Source organism: Castor canadensis, chromosome 3, assembly GCF_047511655.1.
Source record: "Castor canadensis chromosome 3, mCasCan1.hap1v2, whole genome shotgun sequence".
NCBI classification, from domain to species: domain Eukaryota; kingdom Metazoa; phylum Chordata; class Mammalia; order Rodentia; family Castoridae; genus Castor; species Castor canadensis.
Window position 1 is genome coordinate 84129867 of NC_133388.1, and position 22634 is coordinate 84152500.

Below are 22634 nucleotides of genomic sequence, written 5' to 3' on the forward strand. Positions count from 1 at the left end.
CCCCCCTGCCCCCTCCCTTAACCACTCCACCCCCTCCCTCTCACCCCCACCATGTCGCTTCCAGGCAGAAACTATTTTGCCCTTATGTCTAATTTTGTTGAAGAGAGAGTGTAAGCAATAATAGGAAGGACCAAGGGTTTTTGCTAGTTGAGATAAGGATAGCTATACAGGGCATTGACTCCCATTGATTTCCTGTGCGTGGGTATTACCTTCTAGATTAATTCTTCTTAATCTAACCTTTTCTCTAGTTCCTGGTTCCCTTCTCCTTTTGGCCTCAGTTGATTTAAAGTATCTGCTTTAGTTTCTCTGTGTTGAGGGCAACAAATGCTATCTGGTTTTTAGGTGTCTTACCTATCCTCACCCCTCCCTTGTGTGCCCTTGCTTTATCATGTGATCAAAGTCCAATCCCCTTGTTGTGTTTGCCCTTGATCTAATGTCCACATATGAGGGAGAACATACGATTTTTGGTCTTTTGGGCCAGGCTAACCTTACTCAGAATAATGTTCTCCAGTTCCATCCATTTGCCTCCAAGTGATAACATTTCGTTCTTCTTCATGGCTGCATAAAATTCCATTGTGTATAGATACCACATTTTCTTAATCCATTCATCAGTAGTGGGGCATCTTGGCTGTTTCCATAACTTGGTTATTGTAAATAGTGCTGCAATAAACATGGGTGTGCAGGTGCCTCTGGAGTAACCTGTGTCACAGTCTTTTGGGTATATCCCCAAGAGTGGTATTGTTGGATCATATGGTAGATCAATGTTCAGCTTTTTAAGTAGCCTCCAAATTTTTTTCCAGAGTGGTTGTATTAGTTTACATTCCCACCACCAGTGTAAGAGGGTTCCTTTTTCCCTGCATCCTCACCAACACCTGTTGTTAGTGGAGTTTTGGATGATGGCTATTCTAACAGGGGTGAGGTGGAATCTTAGTGTGGTTTTAGTTTGCATTTCCTTTATTGCTAGAGATGGTGAGCATTTTTTCATGTGTGTTTTGGCCATTTCAATTTCTTCTTTTGAGAAAGTTCTGTTTAGTTCACTTGCCCATTTCTTTATTGGTTCATTAATTTTGGGAGAATTTAGTTTTTTGAGTTCCCTATATATTCTGGTTATCAGTCCTTTGTATGATGTATAGCTGGCAAATATTTTCTTCCACTCTGTGGGTGGTCTCTTCAGTTTAGAGACCACTTCTTTTATTGAGCAGAAGCTTTTTATTTTTATGAAGTCCCATTTATCTATGTTATCGCTTAGTAGCTGAGCTGCTGTGGTTCCATTGAGAAAGTTCTTGCCTATACCTATTAGTTCCAAAGTACTTCCTACTCCTTCCTGTACCAACTATAGAGTTTGGGGTCTGATATTAAGATTCTTGATCCATTTTGAGTTAATATTGGCATAGGGTGATACACATGGATCTAGTTTCAGTTTTTTGCAGACTGCTAACCAGTTTTCCCAGCAATATTTGTTGAAGAGGCTGTCTTTTCTCCATCATATATTTTTAGCCCCTTTGTCAAAGATAAGTTGGTAACAGTTGTGTGACTTCATATCCGGGTCCTCTATTCTGTTCCACTGGTCTTCATGTCTGTTTTTGTGCCAATACCATGCTGTTTTTATTGTTATTGCTTTGTAATATAGTTTGAAGTCAGGTATTGTGATACCTCCAGTGTTGTTCTTTTGACTGAGTATTGCCTTGGCTATTCGTGGCCTCTTGTGTTTCCATACAAGAAGATTTTTCAATCTCTTTGATGAATGTCATTGGAATTTTGATGGGAATTGCATTAAACATGTAGATTACTTTTGGGAGTATAGACATTTTTACCATGTTGATTCTACCAATCCATGAGCATGGGAGATCTCTCCACTTTCTATAGTCTTTCTCACTCTCTTTCTTCAGAAGTTTATAGTTTTCTTTGTAGAGGTCATTCACATCTTTTGTTAAGTTTACACCTAGGTGTTTGATTTTTTTTGAGGCTATTGTAAATGGAATTGTTTTCATATATTTTTTTCTAAGTTTGTTCATTACTAGTGTATAGAAATACTAATGATTTTTCTATGTTGATTTTATATCCTGCTACCTTGTTTAGCTATTGATGGTGTCTAGGAGCTTTTGAATAGAGTTTTTTGGGTCTTTAAAGTATAGGATCATATCATCTGCAAATAGGAATATTTTGACAGTTTCTTTACCTATTTGTATTCCTTTTATTCCTTCTTCTTGCCTAATTGCTCTGGCTAGGAATTCCAGTACTATGTTGAATGGGAGTGGAGATAGTGGGCATCCTTGTCTCATTCTTGATTTAGAGAGAATGGTTTCAGTTTTTCACCATTAAGTATAATGCTGGCTGTAGATTTGTCATATATAGCTTTTATAATGTTGAGGTACTTTCCTTCTATTCCTAGTTTTCTTAGAGCTTTTATCATGAAATGGTGTTGGATCTTATCAAAGGCTTTTTCTGCATCTATTGAGATGATCAAGTGGTTTTTGTCTTTGCTTCTGTTAATGTGGTTTATTACATTTGTTGATTTTCATATGTTGAACCACCCCTGCATTCCTGGGATGAAGCCTACTTGGTCGTGGTGAATGATCTTTTTGATGTGTTGTTGAATTCAGTTTGCCATTATTTTATTGAGGATTTTTGCATCAATGTTCATTAAGGAGATTGGCCTATAGTTCTTTTTGGAGGTGCCTTTGCCTGGTTTTTGGATAAGTGTAATACTGGCTTCATAAAATGTGTTAGGCAGTTTTCCTTCCCTTTCTATTTCATGGAACAGTTTAAGAAGGGTTGGTATTAGTTCTTCTTTAAAGGTCTGATAGAATTCAGCAGAGAATCCATCAGGTCCTGGACTTTTCTTTTTAGGGAGACTCTTGATTGCTGCTTCAATTTCATTTTGTGTTATAGATCCATTCAGGTGATTAATGTCCTCTTGGTTCAGTTTTGGATGATCATAAGTATCTAGAAATATGTCCATTTCTTTCAGATTTTCAAATTTATTTGAATATAGGTTCTCAAAGTAGTCTCTGATGATTTCCTGGACTTCCATGGTATTTGTTGTTATCTCCCCTTTTCCATTCCTGATTCTACTAATTTGGGTTTTTTTCTCTCCTCATTTTAGTCAGGTTTGCCAGGGGTCTATTGATCTTGTTTATTTTTTCAAAGAACCAACTTTTTGTTTAATTAATTCTTTGTATGGTTTTTTTGGTTTCTATTTCATTGATTTCAGCTCTTATTTTTATTATTTCTCTCCTTCTGTTTGTTTTGGGATTTGCTTGTTCTTGTTTTTCTAGGAGTTTGAGATGTATCATTAGGTCATTGATTTGCCTTTCCTTTATGGTTATGTTGGGTTATACTTTCTGTGTCCAGAATCCCTTGAAGAATATTTTGTAGTTGTGACTTTGTGGTCATATATAGTTTTAGTTTCTGCTTATCATGGAAGACTTTTATTACTCCATCTATTTTGAATGATAGTTTTGCTGGGTAGAGTATCCTAGGGTTGAAGTTATTTTCATTCAGTGCCCATAAGACCTCACCCCAAGCTCTTCTTGCTTTTAATGTTTCTGTTGAGAAGTCTGCTGTGATTTTGATGGGTTTACCTTTGTATGTTATTTGTTTTTTTCTGTCTTACAGCCTTCAATATTCCTTCTCTTGTCTCTGTACTTGTTATTTTAGTGATAATATGTCATGGGGTAGTTCTATTTTGGTCTGGTCTGTTTGGTGTTCTGGAGGCTTCTTGTACCTGTATAGGCATAGATCTCTCTAGACTTGGGAAATTTTCTGTAATTATTTTGTTGAATATATTATGCATTCCCTTTGCTTACACCTCTTCTCCTTCTTCAATGCCCATGATTCTCAGGTTTGGTCTTTTAATGGAGTCAGTAAGTTCTTGCATTTTCTTTTCACAGGTCTTGAGTTGTTTAACTAATAGTTCTTTGGTTTTTCCTTTAATTACCATTTCATCTATGAGTTCTGAGATTCTGTCTTCTGCTTGTTCTCTTCTGCTGGATTGGCTTTCCATTTTGTTTTGCATTTCTGTTTCATTCTTTTTTCTGAGGTTTTGCATATCCTGAGTATCTTCTTCTTTAATATTGTCTATTTTTGTCCTGAGTTCATTTATCTTGTTATTTATCGTATTCTTTCTTTCACTTTGGTGTTTTTACAGTACTTGTATAGTTTCTTTTGTTTGCTCTTGTGCTTTCTCAAATTCTGTATTTTTGTTTTCTAGGAATTTCTTGAGTGTCTCCTGTACATTTTGGTTGACCATATCCAGTATCATCTCTATAAAATTATCATTGATTACTTGGAGGATTTCTTCTTTCAGAGTGTTCTTTCTTTAGTAGGAGGTCATAGATCTAGCATACTATTTGCTGTGGGGCAAAGAGAAAGGTAGGGAGATCCTGGGCTGAATCATAGGTTCCTTCTGGGCCAATAGTTATTTTAGTGTCCTTCCAAGCAAGCATTGCATGCCATTTAGACATGGCTGTGGGTTATGAGTACTTACCCAATCCTGTTATATTTCAGAAAGGATTAATGCTAAAAGTGACCCTAGGAAGCCAATTTTATTTGTACATTAATATTTTACTTTGCTTTTTTGTTTAAATCCAGTCTATTATATTACTAACAGTTGAAAATAAGGATAGCAATGGCTGCAAAATTTTCCTCAATGCTTTCACTTCAAGTCTGTGTATAGAAACCAGGAAAGGCTTGGGTTTTGCTGTGGAAATAAGAGTAATGTGATTGGATGGAACTATAGATGTAATGTTAAGTGAACTTAGCCAGGCTCAGAAAGCCAAAGGCTACATAGTTTTGTCTCATATGTAGAATGTAAGCCCAATAAAAATAAAAGCAATATTACCAAAAACAAGTCACATTAAGGAGAGAGCACTAATGGGAGAATGATGGTAAAAGAAGGAAGTTAAGAAGGTGAATATGATTGATGTACTTTCTATACAAGAATAAATATAAAGGGCTAGAAGAGTGGCTCAAGTGGTAGAGCACCTGTCTAGCAAGCGTGAGGCCCTGAGTTCAAACCCCAGTACTACCAAGAAAAAGGAGGTATGTAAAATTTATAAACCAGTAGAAATCACTATAAGAACTAAGGTTGAAAGGAGAAAAATAGAGGGGATGAACCAATTCAAGTTATAATACATATACACATGGAAATGTCACAATGAAACTTCCTGTATAGATATCTTAAACAAAGGAAAATGTCTTTTTTTCAAAAATGGAGAATAAAAAGGCAAAACAAGTCTTGTCTGGGGGTTGGTATCAGTGGGATGGGAAAGGGTATAAGGAAAGAGTGTAGGAAAGTGAATATGGTGGAAATATTATGTACTCATGCATGAAAATGGAAAAGTGAGACCAGTTGAAACTATTCCAGGAATGGGGGGAGGAGGATAAAGGAGAATGATGGAGGGAGTGAATTCAGTTGTGATATATTGTAAGAACTTTTGCAAATGTCACAATGTGCCCCCAGTGCAGCAATAATAAAAAATAGTTTTTATTTTATTTTGTTTTAAAATTGGAAAGACATATAATTTTTATTAAATACTGTTCAGGTAGTGAAAAAAAAAAGAGTAATGTGATTGAATTGTGCTAAGCTGAGGAGCCTGGTGTATCTATCAGTCTGGAGGGCACATTTGGAAATTTCGAAGATGCAAATGTTTCTGGATAAGGAGAAAAGCAGAAAAGAAAGGCCTGACTTTAAATGTGCTTTTTTTCAAATCAAGAAAGTACAATGAACATATATGTTCATACTTAGTCAGCATTAGCAGAAGAACTGTTCAATGTTCATTTTAAGAGCAGGGGTGAAAGACTGTGAGGTTATTTGGTAGTGATTTTTAAAAAACTATTCCTTCCCCACTTTTATGGCTTGTGTTTTCTGTGTGTAAACTAACAAAACTAAATTGATGCAACTAGAAGAGAGATTAGAAAATTTTGCTTACTGCCATCCATACTAGCAGACTCTTCCAGTTAAGAGTGATATTAACTAAGTCACTGAGTGCTCATCATTCACTCTTGAAGGATTCTGTTTCTCCTAACAGCTCTAGGAAACATGTGGCTGTAACCCCTATTCTGTAGATAGGAAAAGAAGGCAACAAAAGTAATTGATTTGCTCCATAGCACAGCAATGGTAGAGAATAGAATTGACTGTAAGCAGCCTCGCTCCATGAACTTTGGTTTTGACCACTATGGATACTGTATTATTGAAAGGTGGACGTAGTCCTTAGTATTTTATTAGAGGGTCTTCTTGAATTTTCTCAACTCCATTCCTCTACACATGCATTTCTTTTCACACAAAATGTATTTCCTTTCAATGCTATATATCCTGTTTAAATACCTCCCCAAACTCAAACATATCCTATATAAGAAGCTTTCCTGGGACCCTTAGTAGGAATTAATCTCTTGTTTCTTTGAACTCCTGGGGCATTTATGTTTTTCTCTTTAGGGACACTTTTTGTTTTCTATTTCTTATTTATTGTATATTCCCCCATTAAATCATAAATTACATCAAAATGGAGCCACTTATTTTTCATTTTAAAATGTCTGGCTTAGATTATGCCTACTATACATTTTTATAGGTTTAATAAATATTTAACAATAGATATTGTCAAAATGTCCACACTTCTCTTTTAGGGAAAATTGGGGCCATGGACACTGATTCACATGCTCTCTTTTCTGTGTCTAGACACAATTACCTCCTGTGTAGTTGGCTCAGTGGTGTAGTGATGTGATTAGAAGCAAGATGTACTCAGGTACAGTCAGGGAATATCGTTTATTTAATAGCACAATAATAGACAAATTTCAGGGTTAGTTACTTAAGGTCAGAGAGAACACAGGGATTAAATAGAGATATGATTTCTTCATTCTCCTAAAGTTTCCTACTGGGAATTGCAGTTGTGGATGGTCTCACAGGTAAAGAATAAAGATTCAGTCTTTTTAACTGTTCTGGAGACAGGCTACATTTCATCCTTCTCCATGGTTGAAAATTACCTGTGCAGACAGCCTCCACATATATTTAGAGGTTATTGTGAGACTGGATAAAGTGAAGGCAAGTTATTTATGAGTTGCCTTAATAAATTTCAGTTATATTTGAAGTCATTGCTCAAAGATTTAAGTTCTTACTGGGACACTCACCCTTGAGATTTCAAAGGATGATTTTGCTAAATCATTTTAAGTCAAGTCTTGAATACTGATGGCTTCCTAAATTGTCTTAGAAAAGGCTCACAGGACTCAGATGTTTCAATTGTTTTTCCTAAGGAAGGTGTTAGAATTCTTGACCAAATTTGTGCTAGGGTGCCTCATGTTCCCAGTATTATCATCTTTCCTTAATGTTCTTCAATTTGTTCCTTAAAATTACTTCTCCTCTTTGTTCCCTGCAATTCTGTACAAATGGTTGCCAAGATAGCCAGAAAATTTCTGGGACAATAGGAAAGATTCCAGGTAGCACTGCTAACAGATGGTGGGGAAACTATCTTGGCACTTAACTCCCAGCCATTTCAAGATGCCAGTCTCTGAAGCACCCTGCAAATTTCTCACTGCTGAGTCTTGTCTTTCCTTGTCTACCTCTGGATGACACTGTTTTCCCACATATAAATTCATCTGGTTTATATTTTCTTTTGTAAATCTACTCTAATGTGGATTGACCTAAGAAAGATCAGATTTCCTGAGAATGGATGCAGCTTCAGTTCTAAGGCTGCTCAGAGACCCTTAAAAGAACTTGAGCTGGACTTGATCTCTAAGGCTTCCCTTTACCCCTCTCCCCCAGGAGCATCAGAAGCAGGGCAGCAGCTCTTCCATCCAAGACAATTCTTATGTATTAGAGAAGATACCAAGTTTGAAGCAATAATGTCCATAATAGAAATTGTGATGGAGCAAAGAAGTTGAGGTAAAAATCCAGTAAGGAGGTTGTTGTGAAAAGGCACAGGGTGTTGTGGGATGTGGTGGAAGTAGCTTGGAAAAGAGGCAATGAAGAACAAAGATCAGTGGAGTACAATCACAGTTTACCTAGGGAGAATGTTGGGGTCCACATAGATGTGAAACCCTTAACTATTTATAGCAAAGAGACTTGTACTATGACATAAAAACAGACTACTTAAATTTCTTTTCTTATCGATCAATCAACAGAACTGATATTGTATAAAGGAAAGGAAAGAAGGCATTGTTTCTTTCCTAAGTGCTGCTGGAGGGTTAGGTTTCCTTATTATTTAAAGTCTTCTAGCTATAAGACTCAGAAAATACTGAAGCTATACTGAGAAATTCTGAGAACTACCCAAGAAATTCTGAGATTGGTGAGGAAAATGGGCATTAAGCCACCTGGCATTTATCAGACATGAATCTCTAGTTTATGTTCTGTCTTCATACAAACAGTATGAAGGAGGCAGTGTTCAAGACCCAAGGAAGCTAGATGTGGTGACTCATTCCTGTTACCTAGCAACTCAGGGACAGAGATTGGGAGAATCACAGTTTGAGGCCAGCTCAGGCAAAAAGTCCATGAGATTCTATCTGGGTATGGTGGCACATGGCTGTCATGCTAGCTGTACAAGAAGTGAAAATAGGAGGATTACGGTCCAGGCATAAATGCGAGACCCTATTTGCAAAATAAGTACACCCAAAAGTGCTGGGGGCATGACTCTAGTGGTAGAGCACCTGCCTAGCAAGCCTGATACCCTGAATTCAAACCCTAGTACTGTACCTCCCCCCCAAAAAAAGAACCAAGAAAGTGTGCCATATAAAAAGCAAGTTTGGGAAATAATGGCTGAAAACTTCTGAAATTTAGCAAAAAACACAAACTTACAGATTTAAGGAGCTCAGTTCACTCCAAATAGGATAAACTAAAAAAAAAAAAAAAAAAAATCCACTTAGCTACAACTATAATTGAACTGCTGTAGGACAAAAAAAATGCATTTTGAACTCAGCCACAGAAAATGGAAATATTGCACACAGGGGAAGTAGTGAACAGAGTAACCATAATTCTTCATCAGAAAACAGGCAGGAAGGCAGTGCAACAACATTTTAACATAACATAACATTGTGTATGCAGAGGTCCCCGCCGGAAAGGGAGTCAGAAGCTTGTTTAATAATTGGACCATGGAAGAGGTGGTAGAAGAAGCTCATGGAGACTGTCCAGTTGCCCTCTAGTTCTGCTGTTCTGTGGCAAGTTCTATTCTCTTGTCCTGGGAAACATTGCCAATTAAAGCAGGGAAACAACTTTTACCACAGTCATGAGACAGCCATGAGTGTGGGCACTGTCTTGCTTCAATTGTTTGCTTCATTTCGTCCAATCCATGTGTTTTCCTGAATATTCATTCTTTTTGGCTTGTGCCTTTTTAATTCTACTCCTCTCCCTCCTATTTTCTTATGAAAATTTTATTTTCATTCTTATTAACTTTTCTTCAAGTCTAGTGTTTATTCAAAGGTCTGCTGCTCTTACAACAATCTCATCTTTTCCAGCATCCTGGGGGCATTTTCCTTCTTTGGTTTCCTCTTGCTTCAGTTATTCTTTTGTTGTTCCCCTTTCATGTTGTTTTCTTTTCTCCCCTCAGATTTTAGCCTGAGCCAATAATGGAAACACTTTCTTCTTTGCAGCATCCTTTCTTCCCTCAGGAGAAAAATGTTCCCTGTATGAATATGAATAGGGTCTGCAAACAAAAAAACTGTACTTCAAAACATTCAGGCAATTAATAGGGGAGAGCAATGAGTTGGTGGTCAGGAAGGCAAGTAAACAACACATTATTCTGAAAACCTTCAATAGTTTTGAGGCAAAGTGCTTGCTTTGTGATAAATGATAGTGAAGGAAGTAGCAGAGAGGGCACTTAACTCTCAAAATATTGCTGTATCTCCTTCCAAACCATCAAAAATAATGATAGACAATACAGTCTTGTCTGCAGAAGAGACATTATTTTTTTCCACATTGCTATAATTTTTGTCAAGTGTTCCAAGCCTTCTATGGTTTTAAAATGTTTTTATGCTTTGGGGAAATCTATTTTGAATGGTTATACTAGAAAAAGAATTCATATAGCAAGTTTCTTCTTTAACCAGGTCACTTTGGTATCATAACTACAGCATGCAAGTTTCTCCTGCAGTGAGAATGCTCCATTTTCCACCATGGTAAAACTCTTTTACTACTTGGTTTATTCCATGAGATTGGTGGCAACACAGTTCAAAGCACCTGCCTAAAAGGAAATAATCAAAATAATGAAAGAGTGGATGTTGTATGTATGACTGACTTTTTAATTATGTTCTCTATTTGGATTCACTATTTGGAAATGTTTGGGAGAATCATGAACTTTGTTGGTTTAGACTCACTGGTTATTGTTCAATGTGCTTGCTACCAGCTGTGCTGATACCCAGTGCCAAGTGATCTCTCCCTCTCAGTGGTAGATGAATGGAGAAGGAAGAAACACTTTAATTCTTTAGGAATTCTTTAGAGAAGTGAGCATCTCCATAGTCTAGCAGGTGTTGCCAGTTGAGTTTTTTAAAAGTACCATTTAGCAAACTGTTATCAAGAGATGGATTCTCTTCAGAATGTATGCTAACATGCTAGAAGCAAAAAATCTCAATTAATGTTACGAACCCTCTGGCAGGGGGTCAATATTTTAACTGGCAGGAACAAAACAGAGGAATTGAAAGATAGAGTAAGGCCATTTAACACCGAAGGATATATGTTTCAGGTTGGGTGCAAGATTCATACGACTGGAAGTAATATTTTCAATACAGCCAATGACTAGAGTAGTCTGATATGAAATAGGGAAAAGAGGTCCAAATGGAGATAAGGAAGAGACTTACCTGTGTAGGCTTTTTAATGATGGAAGGATTGGCTCAGTTAATAAGAGAGGGCAGAGAATAGGTGCTCATGACAATATTAGGTTCAGTATCAAGTTTCCATATGTCTGCTAGAACCCTTATCAAGGTCAAGGATAGGTAGAACTACTCTGTAATGAGAGACTGACACACTTGATTTCATTTTAATTAAGCTAGAGGCCATCTTAGAGGGATAAAACTTTTATACAAACCACTTCCAAAGTACCCACTTTCAAAATGGATATTTTTATTTTAAGAAATCACCCTTCTTTCTAAAACTTTGTTTCATTATGTAGATTATAGAATTTAGAGAATCTTCTCATGGAAATACTTTTAAATTTCCTTCTAGTACATCAAAATGTTTTTGTTTATATGTTTGAGTATTTTTTCTGTTTCCAATAACTTTTTATTTCAATGCAACATTGTAATGTAATCTTTTTGAAGATATTTTCAGTACAATTAAGAATACACATTTAAATAAATACCATTTACTCATGGTGCTATTAATGCAAGTAACTGAAATGATAATCAGATGCACAGCTTGATTTCCTGTACACTCATGACAACACTCCTTTGCTTACAAGCCCACAGTTTTCTTTTGACACCAACTGTAGGACTCCTCTCATCTCAGAAACATAAAAATGTGCTTCAACTTAGCTGGACACCAGAGGCTCACGCCTGTAATCCTAGCTACTCAGGAGGAAGAGGTCAGGAGGATCCCGGTTCAAAGCCAGCCTGAGCCAATAGTTCACAAGACCCTATCTGGGAAAAACCCATCACAAAAAATGGACTGGCAGAGTGGCTTAAGTGGTAAAGCATCTGCCTAGCAAGCGTGAGGCCTTGAGCTTAAGTCCCAGTGCTATTTTGAAAAACAAAACAAAACAAAAACAAATAAAAAAATAAAATGTGCTTCCTAAAATGAAGATAATCAGGTAGGGGAGAGAAAGGAGAGCGTCCTCTGGGTAGAAGCTGCAGCATCTGCAGTAGCACCCAGATAGGGATGTTGGAATCCTTCAGTGTGGGGAACATAGGCTTTCAGCAGGCATCAGGATGGGTTGGGAGCTCAGACTCATCTGTTAACAGACTGGCTTGCTGTTGGGGTAACTGTTGGGGAACTCGTAGCTTGAGCTACCAGCAAAGGTTTTCAAGCAAAGCAGGGGAACACTCTAGGCATAGACAAAATTTGTGGTGTAGGGACGAACCCAGGGTCTATGCACGTGAGGGCAGTGCTCTGCCACTGAGCTGTATCCCAATCAACAAGATGCACTTCTGATACGGTATAGAAGAGTGGAGAAAAGGACAGTAAATAGGTGGATACATTATAGGTCCAAGTGAGAAGAAAGGCAAACATCAACTAAATAAAAGACATTTAGGAAGGAGAATTCATGATTTGGTGACCAACTGAATGGACACTAATTAGTTATGCTGAGTCACATAGTCGGATCTCAAGAAACAAAATACTTTGGGCTTTGGAGTATGAAGTAAAATAAACTCAAACCTAAAATTGCAATGTTGGTTCATATCTTTCTTTTAGAGTGCATATTTCAAAGAAAAGAGAATAGAATTTTACCTTTGTATATTATGCCTTGCAGTTACAATCCTTGTCAAGATTTTGGCCATGGATGGGCACTTTGGGGCAGACAGCCACAGAGAGCTTTTCCACTTGGCCAAAGAATGAGCAGGACAATTATTTTTTTTCTTTATTCATTTATTCATATGTGCATACATTGCTTGGGCCATTTCTCCTCCCTTCCCCCCAACCCCTCCCTCTCCCCACAAACCCCCTTGCTTCCAGGCAAAACCTGTTCTGCCCTTTCCTCCAATTTTGTTGAAGAGTAGACATAAGCAATAATAAGAAAGACATAGCATTTTTGCTAGTTGAGATAAGGATGTATAGCATACAGAGAGATTCCTAGCATTGTTTCCATGCACAAGTATGTTACAACCTGAATTGATTCATCTCTACCAGACCTCTTCACTACTTCTTGGTCACCTTCCCATATTGACCTCTGTTGTTTTAAGGTTACTGTATTAGCTCCTCTGCAGTGGGCCCATCAAACACTTTCAAGTTTGGGGTTTGGGACTTTTCCCTATTCCTCTGTAGATAGACAGTTCCTGTCTTCTTACACTCTTCTGTTAAGGTTGGCAGAGAAGCTTTAAAAAGTAGGGCAAGCAACTCAGAGTTCAGAGTTAAAAGTTAGTAAGTAGGCTTTAGGTGGATGGATAAACAAATATATCTACAGATGTAGAGTTGCAGCATTTAAAATAGTGATAGGGCAATTAGGAGTTTAAACTTTCTCTTAATTCTTATTCTGTGAGATAGGAAGTAAACAGAAGAAATGTAAGTGCAGTTATTTTGATAAATAGCATGCATGATAAAAACATCCAGATGAAGATCCCTAGGAGCAAAGATATTACCTTTCTAAGTGTCTGCCATATTGAAACCAGGATGGTGTTACCTGTGCTACACTGATCCAGTTCTGGGTATATAGCCTGAGACCCAGGAAGAAGCTTTTACTGTACTTGCTTACCATCTTAACCCTGTTTCATTTGTAGAAATGTCTCATATTCCAAGAAAAAGAAAGTTAAATACAACAAAGTTTGTTGCCTGATACATGGAGATAAATGTAATATGAAGAATTAGCAATTTACAAATGTAAAAAAATATATATATTATCCAAATGTGACCAAAGGCTAATACTATCCTTTGTAAATTAAACTTCTGAAGTAACAGAATAAATCCAAAATTTTATTTAAAAAAATTAATGATTTGGTAATCTGGGCAAGTCTCAACTGTGGATGAATTTTAGTCAATATGTTTGAATATTTTATATATTTTATTTGAGAAATCTAACCACACTTAGATATTTAAGTTGGTTTTGATTTTTCAGTATTAAAAATAATGCTGGTATAAACAAATTTTGCATAAAACTTTGTATATAAAACTATTTCTTCAGGCAAGATAACTATGAATAGAATCACTGGTTTTAAGACCAAGCAATTTCAGGCTTTTGTTGTATATTGCTATTTTTTTCTCCAAGAAAATTAAATTAATTTATACTTCTGTAAGCACAAGAGGATTGCTTATTTCACTGCATCCTCATCAACAGTGGGCATTCCTTTCTTTTTAATCCGTACTAATTTGATTATTATTCTGTTAATTTGCATTTGGGGTACATTTTGTATGCTTGTTATCTGCTTGTGTTTCTTTTATTAGTGTATATTGATTATATAAAAGGGTGTAATTTTGACATTTCCCCACATGCATGTAAGGTACTTTGATCATATTTACCCCTGTATCATATTTCTTTTCAAATATTTATTAATTTCTGATTTAGGTACTTGAAGTCTGTTGTGTTATTATTCTCCCTATTGAAATACGGAAAAGATGTCCTGGCCCATCTCTTCTGACCATGAACAGTTCTTGGATTTTAAAAAAAGAATACAAATACTATCTCCTTTAAATAATTCTGTGGTTTCCATATGATGAGAATTTTAGCTTTCTTAATTCTTACTGATGTTATTGCAACTCTCACAATGGGTAGAACTCATACACCAACATGACCCAAGCGTTTCTTAAATGCCTTCTTTTATATGGCATTGTGAGGACAAGAGAAAGGGGCAAACAAAAGCAGTTTTTCTGATCACATTCCCTGCCACTTCCAGTCCAGCCCCTCTTATAAATAGTAGCTGATGAATTAGTGTGCTTTTGTGAAAACTAGTTATTCTGTGCCTAGTATTCAGGGATATTAATGAGTACTTTGGTCACCTTGGGATTTGTGTGACCATAGATACTCCCTTAATTTATTTTTTCCCTGTTTTCAGCTTTGCCATACAGTGTTGTTTGTATTCCAATAGGCAGGTGCAGGCTGAGAACCATTCCAGGCAGCTGCAATTGCATGTCAATCATCCTCCCACCTAAAGATATATTACTCACCACCCAGAATGAATCAGGAACAAGAGCTTTAAGTAAAAGAAAATTCTTGGTTTTAACTTTGACAGTAGTTTCTCAGTTATATTTAAACATTCTTCAATATCCACAGGGTTGAATTCTCCTCTGGATTATTAGGACTTTATGGAGGTTCCAGCCTCTTGACTTTAGGATGTAAGCTTCTTAACCTTGAACTAAAAACTTTCTCTGGGTTTTGGTTCAGTGATGTCTTTTTCCTTCAAACAGTGTGCCATGTAGGAGCTATTTTAAGGCCTCTTATGAAGCTGAAGACATACTTCTGTTCTCTCAAAGCCTCTGTGATTGTGGTTACAGGTCATCTGTGCTTGGGATTCTGTACCACTATTGGAGGAAATGGAGATGGTGACTAGGTGAGGTGGGCACAGCACAGAGCGAAGTGACATCACACCATGCTCTGACCCTTGGTGACGACACAAGTCAGGCATATCTTTTAGACTGCTTTTTTATCTGTACAATAATAGAATAGGAGTAAATGATTACAAAACTTTGTTCCATCTGCATAGGTTAATGAATCTGATCATTAGTTTCTGTAGACATACTTATTTTTTATTTGTATTCTCCTTGCTCAAGAACATTAATTATTATAGTATATAACATTTGGACTACCACTGTGTATTAACCATTAGTATCAGTAGTTTTTACTTTCTTCAAACTACAGTAAGAAATTCTTAAAATATGTAAAGAACCAAAGAGGATTGGGCTGGGAATGTAGCTCAGTGGTAAAGCATTTGCCTCTTATGCCCAAGACCTTGGGTTTGATCCCTAGCACTGCAATAAATAAATAAATAAATAATAAGAATAAGAGTTGAGCAATCACATGGCAAAGTGAGACTTATGAGCTTATGTGCTGTGATGTGGGTCTCTATGGTGTTATAGCCAAGACAACAGACACACCCAGAAAAAGCTAAGGAATGAAAGGACAGCAGCAGCTACTACAGAGAAGGTTTATAGAAACCCTTTTATAATTAAGATAGTACAGATTTTACACTATAAAATATTTTGCTGAAAAGGTCCAACAACTCTAATTCACAAAACTATGAAAAAAGTAAATGTGAACGTGTAGATAAAACCTTAGAAACTAGAACAGCTCTGGGGATAGCTAGTGGTGTAACAAAAAAGCAAACAAACAATAACAACAACAAAACAACCCTAGAGCCTGTTTTGAATGAAGAATGAAATAATTTGGAATATTGAAGTGTCTAAAAAGATGGTAACAAGTTTATATAAGATGTGGCTTCATTTCTTCCAATGAATTCTTCTGTTTATAAAATTAAAATGAAAGAACTGTATTTAAATATAGTCAAAGGAGAAATGTGTATTATCTGTTTGGTATACTAAGTTCCAGTATTGACCTACAGACAGTAGGCATCCTGAACACTAGTGTTATCCTGGCAGGAGATGCTGTTAAAACTTGTACCTGCAAAGATGGCCATGTACCTTTCTGCACATTTACTAGATTTATTTGTTAAGGTAATGTTTAAAAAATTGATAAACTATCAATGAGTACCAAAGTGTACAATAATCTAAAACATTGTTTGAGCTATATTATTTTAGGTTTGATTACAAACAAATATAGCTGAAAAAGAGATAGTTTAGGTTTTAGTGAAAAAAATTAGAATCACACAAAACAGCATTTAAAAATCACATTTACAAAAACTGTTTTGAGTGCGAAACTCATGTCAAGTACAGCTTGCTGTTTGTTTATACATTTAATATCGGCAGCTTGATAAGGAAATTCTCATTGTGATTAATGAAGAAAATCAACTTAAATTCATATTCCACTGAGTTATGTGCTGAAGCAGTTCAAGTGAAAACACTGGGAAAGGTTATAGCTGTGTCTGTACCTACAGTTATGTATGCTTTTCTTGCTTATAGTCATCAGTAGTTCCTATTTACAGGTAAAAAAAAGTGCTGTCTAAAAAAATCTTAAGGAAAATCAGATAGATTTGAATTTTTGAGCACTTAATCTTTGCTGGGAAGTCCAAGTAAGTGTGACCCAGGATGAGAATTCAGTGTGAGAGCATTAAGTTCACAGACGTGAGGAAGGTTTGATGTCCAGGTGGTTCTGCCCTCATCAGTCCTTTTGTAATCTATCTCTTTGACTCCATTAATCTTGATAGGTTAAAAAGGACAAAGTCATTTTTTAATAGCTGACTGCACTGCTAAAGTGCACTATTTACAAAATACTAGGATTTGATGTCTACTAAGGCACTGTGAACTATATTCCACTTATTTTGAAAATATCATAAAACCAGAATTCTCAAATCAACTGTATAAAATTCCACTTTAGGGATGTAGAAGTCAATAACCACAGAGATGCTCAGATCAGGGGTGCTATTTGTTATTTTTAGATTCAGCAACAGCAACAGTAACTGCTGAGCCACTTCCAGAAGCTACCAGGACATTTTAAATGCTGAGATCTATATGGTTACATCTTCTACACCAGCTTATAATTCTATGTTGGCATTTTCTGCATAATAAGAATTAATGTTTTGGGAGAAATTTGATGGCCTGATTGATTCTGAACATAGAACCTCAATGGTAGCTTTTGGCATGGTAAAGTGAAAATATCTCTCCTACTCTGTACTGAACAATTCTGATGAGCAAAGAACATATCTTTGGTCTTAGCCTGTCCATGATCAATAGTCTCAATGTGGTCAATGACTTTGTATTAATTTATATAGGCCAGGAGGTACCATGGTTTAATATTAGTAGTATGATACTCCTTTCAAGAATTCAAATTCAAATTGAATTGAATATATTCAAATTCCTTTAGTAGTGTGAAATTACTTTTAAATTTCTTATAATTAATATTGTTTTAGATTGATGTTTATTACACAGAGAGAAAGACATTTCGGATAGACTGAATTGCAGTAGTGAAGGGGAGACACAGAAATCTCTTCTGATCTCATTGCCTGTGGTCTGGTATTGTTTGGTGAGTGGCAGAGCAGAAGCCTGCCAGGGGTCTACTTACACAGGAATTTAGGAATCTCCTAGGACAGTACTTATACCAAGGGGAGAACAAGCTTAGCTCAGAATTGACATCATTCCCCTGGGGATTAAAACCTGATTTTGAATGCATCTTGTCAAGAATAACTCAGTCATAAAGTATTAGGAAATGAAAAAAAATAGGTTTGCTTCTGACATTGCAGCATCATACTTTATATAAACTTAAAATTACAGTGATTACTAAAAGAACATATTCCCAACAAGATTACTAAGATGGCCATATTTATCAGTTAGCTCTTGTCATAATGCTGTAATACCTAGTGGCTTAACAAGCATGTAAGTGGGTCATGGGACCTATTGGGATCAAGTCTGCTCCAACGTCTGCCATCTTACCTTCATCCAATGGGCTATCTGTCATGTTCTTATCAGGTGATGACAAAATAGATAAGGGTGATTTCTCTTGAGGCTTAGAATCTACACTGACAAAGTGTTCCTGTCACTTGTATCCTACTGGTCAAAACAAGCTACATGGTCAAACCCATCACCAATAGTGTAGGGAAGTGTGGGTGGGATTACAAAGCCACAAGTCAAAGGGTAAGGATGAAAGAAGAATAAAGGATTGAAAACAGTAATGCATTCTGCTACACTGACAGATCATGGCAGAAAACTAATTTTTCTCACTGCCATATCCATAGACACTGTGGTGTACATAAACACACACACACACATTAAAAAAGCTGGAAAAAACATTGCTTTGTTAGGGAGTCAGTTATGGGAAAGAATTAAAGTTTTACTTATTTTGGATAAAAAATATTTTGATTGTTTAAATATCTTGTTTTTCCGATTTTGCTTGTTTGAGAGGTTGCTTCATGATTGTTGCTCCTGACCGGAGATGTGTGATGGGTGTTTCTTCAAAAGTTACCATGTACTCTCTGTTTAGCCTAAAGAATTCCCATCTGAATCAGAAAAGGGGGTCAGGATTAGTACAACATAATATGAGACTTGAAAACAATTGGCTGGGATCAGGTTGTGAATGATGTGTGGCAGGCTGAGGAGGTTGACTTTACCCTCTGAGGAGTCATCAAAAGGCTTTGAATACATTAGTTTGAGTACATCAGATTTATGTTTTAGAAATGTGGCTCTAAGGACAAGGGAAGAAAGGTACAGGGAGTAATCTATGAATATCAATAAAATATAATTGAGCAAGGTAGAAAAATGATAACTATTCTAAAAGAGAAATTAAAAAAAGGAGAAAAGAAAGTAGAGAAATTAATCTTCTCTGAAAGATTTTTGGGAAGACCGCTAAATAAGGTAGGTATCAAAGGTATTTTAATAAATTGAAAACATGATGGGGAGGGAACTCAAACAGAAGGAAGGTAGAATGTTCATTTATGCAGCAAGTAGTTTTTGAGTACTACCAGGTTCTGGGCACTTTTGCAGATGTCATTTTAGACAAAATAAAAACCTTCCTGTTCTTATGGTGCTTACATTTAGTGGATGATTAGACATTAACAATAATAAATTTAAAACTACATCTGTAAGAAGATCTTTGAATGAGAGATACACAGTACTAAGAGAGGGAATTTTTCCATTAGGAAGCAACATGTGAGCAAGACCTGAAGCATTAGTAGGGGTTAATTAGGCAAAGAGCAGAAGGCTGATTTCTGACAATATTGAGGGCTTATTATAAATAGGTGCCAGATGTTTTTTAAATGCTCCACATGTGTTCAATAGTTTCACTTTCAGAATAACTTTGGGATATAGATTCTGTCATTATCCCTTTTTTATAGATATTAAAACTCTGGTTCCCAGTTATACAGCTAGTAAATAGAGCATCTGGCATATGAGTCCATACAATCTGTTCCAATACTCTTGCTCTCTATTCTTGTTATACCTATTCCTTAAATAAGGAAGAAAACTCTAGGAAGGAGAAATGATTTGTTTGCAAGTTTAGAAGAAGTGTATCTAGAGTGAGGAACATTGTCAAATGACCCAGTGGTTCTTAAGCAAAGCTTACAAGCAGAAACTTGCAGTGAGATCAGGCATGAAAGAGAGATAAGTGCAACTGTAGTCAAATTGAAGCCCGTTTTGGAAAAAATGGAATTAAGATAGTAAAACATATTAAATAGATAGGTCATATTATTATATAACCATTTTGAAAATATTGTAAATAGGATAATACAAATGGACAACTTCAGAGCCATTGGATCATGTTGAGTACAAAGTGACAGCAGTTTAGAGAAGTCTGCTGTTGTAAAAGATGGGCAGTCATGGGTGGATCTTAAAGCTCTTTACCAGGAAAAATTGCTAGGGTTTTAGGAATTGAATATTAGAGGGATGTGGCAAGGAGAAGAGAGGTATGAACAATGTCTTCTTATTTCTGGTTTGTGCAGCTGCATGGATGGTGACAATGAGAACAGGTTCACTCATGGCTTATTTTGGAGGCTGGGCAGGGTCAGCTCTGGCTCCATGAGGACTAGGAAGTGGGGAAAAGAAAAGCTGTTTAGGATGACTGTAGCAGACTGTGATTTGCTTATATGTGGCTTTTCCTTTCACTGTTGTAAACTGGTAGTTTTCAGTTGCCACAAAATATGGAAGGAACTAAAATATACTATACTATAGAATGTATAGGTTATATGCTAATTTTGCAGTCTGGGAAAACTAATAAATGGGAGAAACATAAAGCTAAATAACTTCAAATAGCTTTGATTCAAATATTTTTCCATTGTCTAGAATTTGATGGGATATAGGGCTCTAGGATTAGACAGCATCTCAAGGGATTGAAATCAACTCATTTTCCTTCCAACTCAAATTGCGTTACATTGCCACAAATTACATTTTCTCTTAAAATAGCTATAGGAAAATAATACTTTTTAATTTATTTACTTAATTGCTTATCTATTCATTTATAGACAAATAGTATTTGTTTTTAAAAATAATAAGAAAAAACCTCAGAATCTCTTTCCTGAAGAAAATCAGGTTGGTTGAAAGAAGTGCCTTGCCTTATAAGGCAGAGCTCCTTTGCTGTAAAAATTTAATTAAGCATACAAGGGCCGTGAGATACAATTGAACATCGCAAGCAAGCAGATTGGAATGGAAGCTTCAGGTGATAAACAGGATACTAAATGTATTTCAATGTGAGGTTCACATATAAAAGAAACTACTCCCGTTAGCACTTTTAATTAGCACATTACTTTTGGCTCACTTGTAAAAGAGTTAATAAGGATACTTAAACCCATAAAATTAATTTTGCTTTATGCCCAGTTCTTGAGTGACAAATTGTCATGAGTTGCAACACATATGGAAGGTTATTTTCAAGCTCTTGATTACATTAATAAGGATGTTACAGCTCATTCAAAAGTACAGCCTGGGCAGTTTTTCCATGAATTTGGGTCACGAGGACAGATAGCTAAGATGCTTTACAAAGACTCTTTTCAAAGACTCTCAATTTCATTGTGATCCTCTAGGGATTACTTTAGAAATTTTTGGAGGAATTTTGAGTTATCACAATGATTGGGGGTTCTCACTGATGTTTCAGGGGTGCAACCAAGATGTTAGTAGTCAGGACAGTTTTATAAAACATGTGATTTTCCTACATACGTTCCTGCATGACTTCTGAATATTCTGTTGGTCATTCACATAAGGAGGAACCACCTTTATAGTTATTTTTGCCTGGAACCTAACTCATTTTATATGTAATTTTTTTTCTTTTCAGAGCTTCAATATGCACTGAATTTTTCAGAAACACCATTGCAATGTATATGGAAGAAAAACCATATTGTATAATTTTTTAATTTTAGGAAGATGTTTTCTCTACCCTGCTAAATCATGCCATCAGTTGGAATGCCTGCTACCTACAGTAGCTATTTTAGTGACTAGTACACCACAACTCATCAGTCTGCATTTACTGCAATGGTCCCATTCGTGGTAATTCTATACAATGATGAAAAAAGCTGATTGCATCATTATGCCTTCTAAGGCTCAAATATAGTATAGCTGTGCCTGAGGATGTATATCTAAAAATATGAATTGTTTTATTACATATTGATTTTAAATTTAAAGAACATATATTTATACACATTGGATAAACATTGGAATAGACAGGCTAAGTTGTCTGAGAATGTTCACTGTGAAATGTATGTTACAATAGAGGAGAATTAGGTTCCATATAATTGAATTTGAACATTTTCCAAGCATATATGTGAGTTATATAATTTTAAAAGCAGATATATTTTAACTGCAGTCAGGGATTAGGTTATATTCAGTACAAAGAAATAACTAACATTTGAATATGAGCATTTAACTAAGATAGCATATTCAAATAAAAATACTGTAAATCTATTATATATATAAATATAGGTGTAGATATAGATCAGGGTCTTTTAAAAGTGAGAGAATTTTTACCAAATTATATATGTATGTATAAGAATATTAAAAGAAAAATCACTCAAATTTTTACCATTAAGTTGACACTGTATATAAATTTGGTTTGTGCATTTTCTCTGACTTCTTTTTAAAGTGATTTATATAGAATTGAAGTAAAACCAACTTTTAAGAAATTGGGGCTTGACATGTAATAACTATATTGAAAATGTTGATATTTGTTTCAAAAATATATTATTGAGCACTTAGAATATTTTAATTGATAAAAATATCACATTCTTACAAAGAGAATGTAGGCTCAGTCAGCAAAATGTATGTAACAAGTCATGACTTTACAGTTTCTATGCCCTGTATACATTGTTATTTCTATGTAGCACATGACATGACTTATTTCATGTTAGGAAGCATATTTGGAATATTTAAATAAAATTCCCATTCTTTTTTTTCTTTTTGATGGTACTGAAGTTTGAACTCATAGCTTCACACTTGCTAGGCAGGTGCTCTACCACTTGAGCCACTCTATCAGACCCCAAATTTCCAT

The 22634-nt window shown here is 35.8% G+C and overlaps 1 protein-coding gene across 2 annotated transcripts in view; it reads left to right on the forward strand.

Moving 5' to 3' along the window:
• The window catches only part of LOC141410465 (inhibitor of Bruton tyrosine kinase-like), a 973048-nt gene that overhangs the window by 742695 nt on the left and 207719 nt on the right, over positions 1–22634 (forward strand). The window lies entirely within an intron of this gene.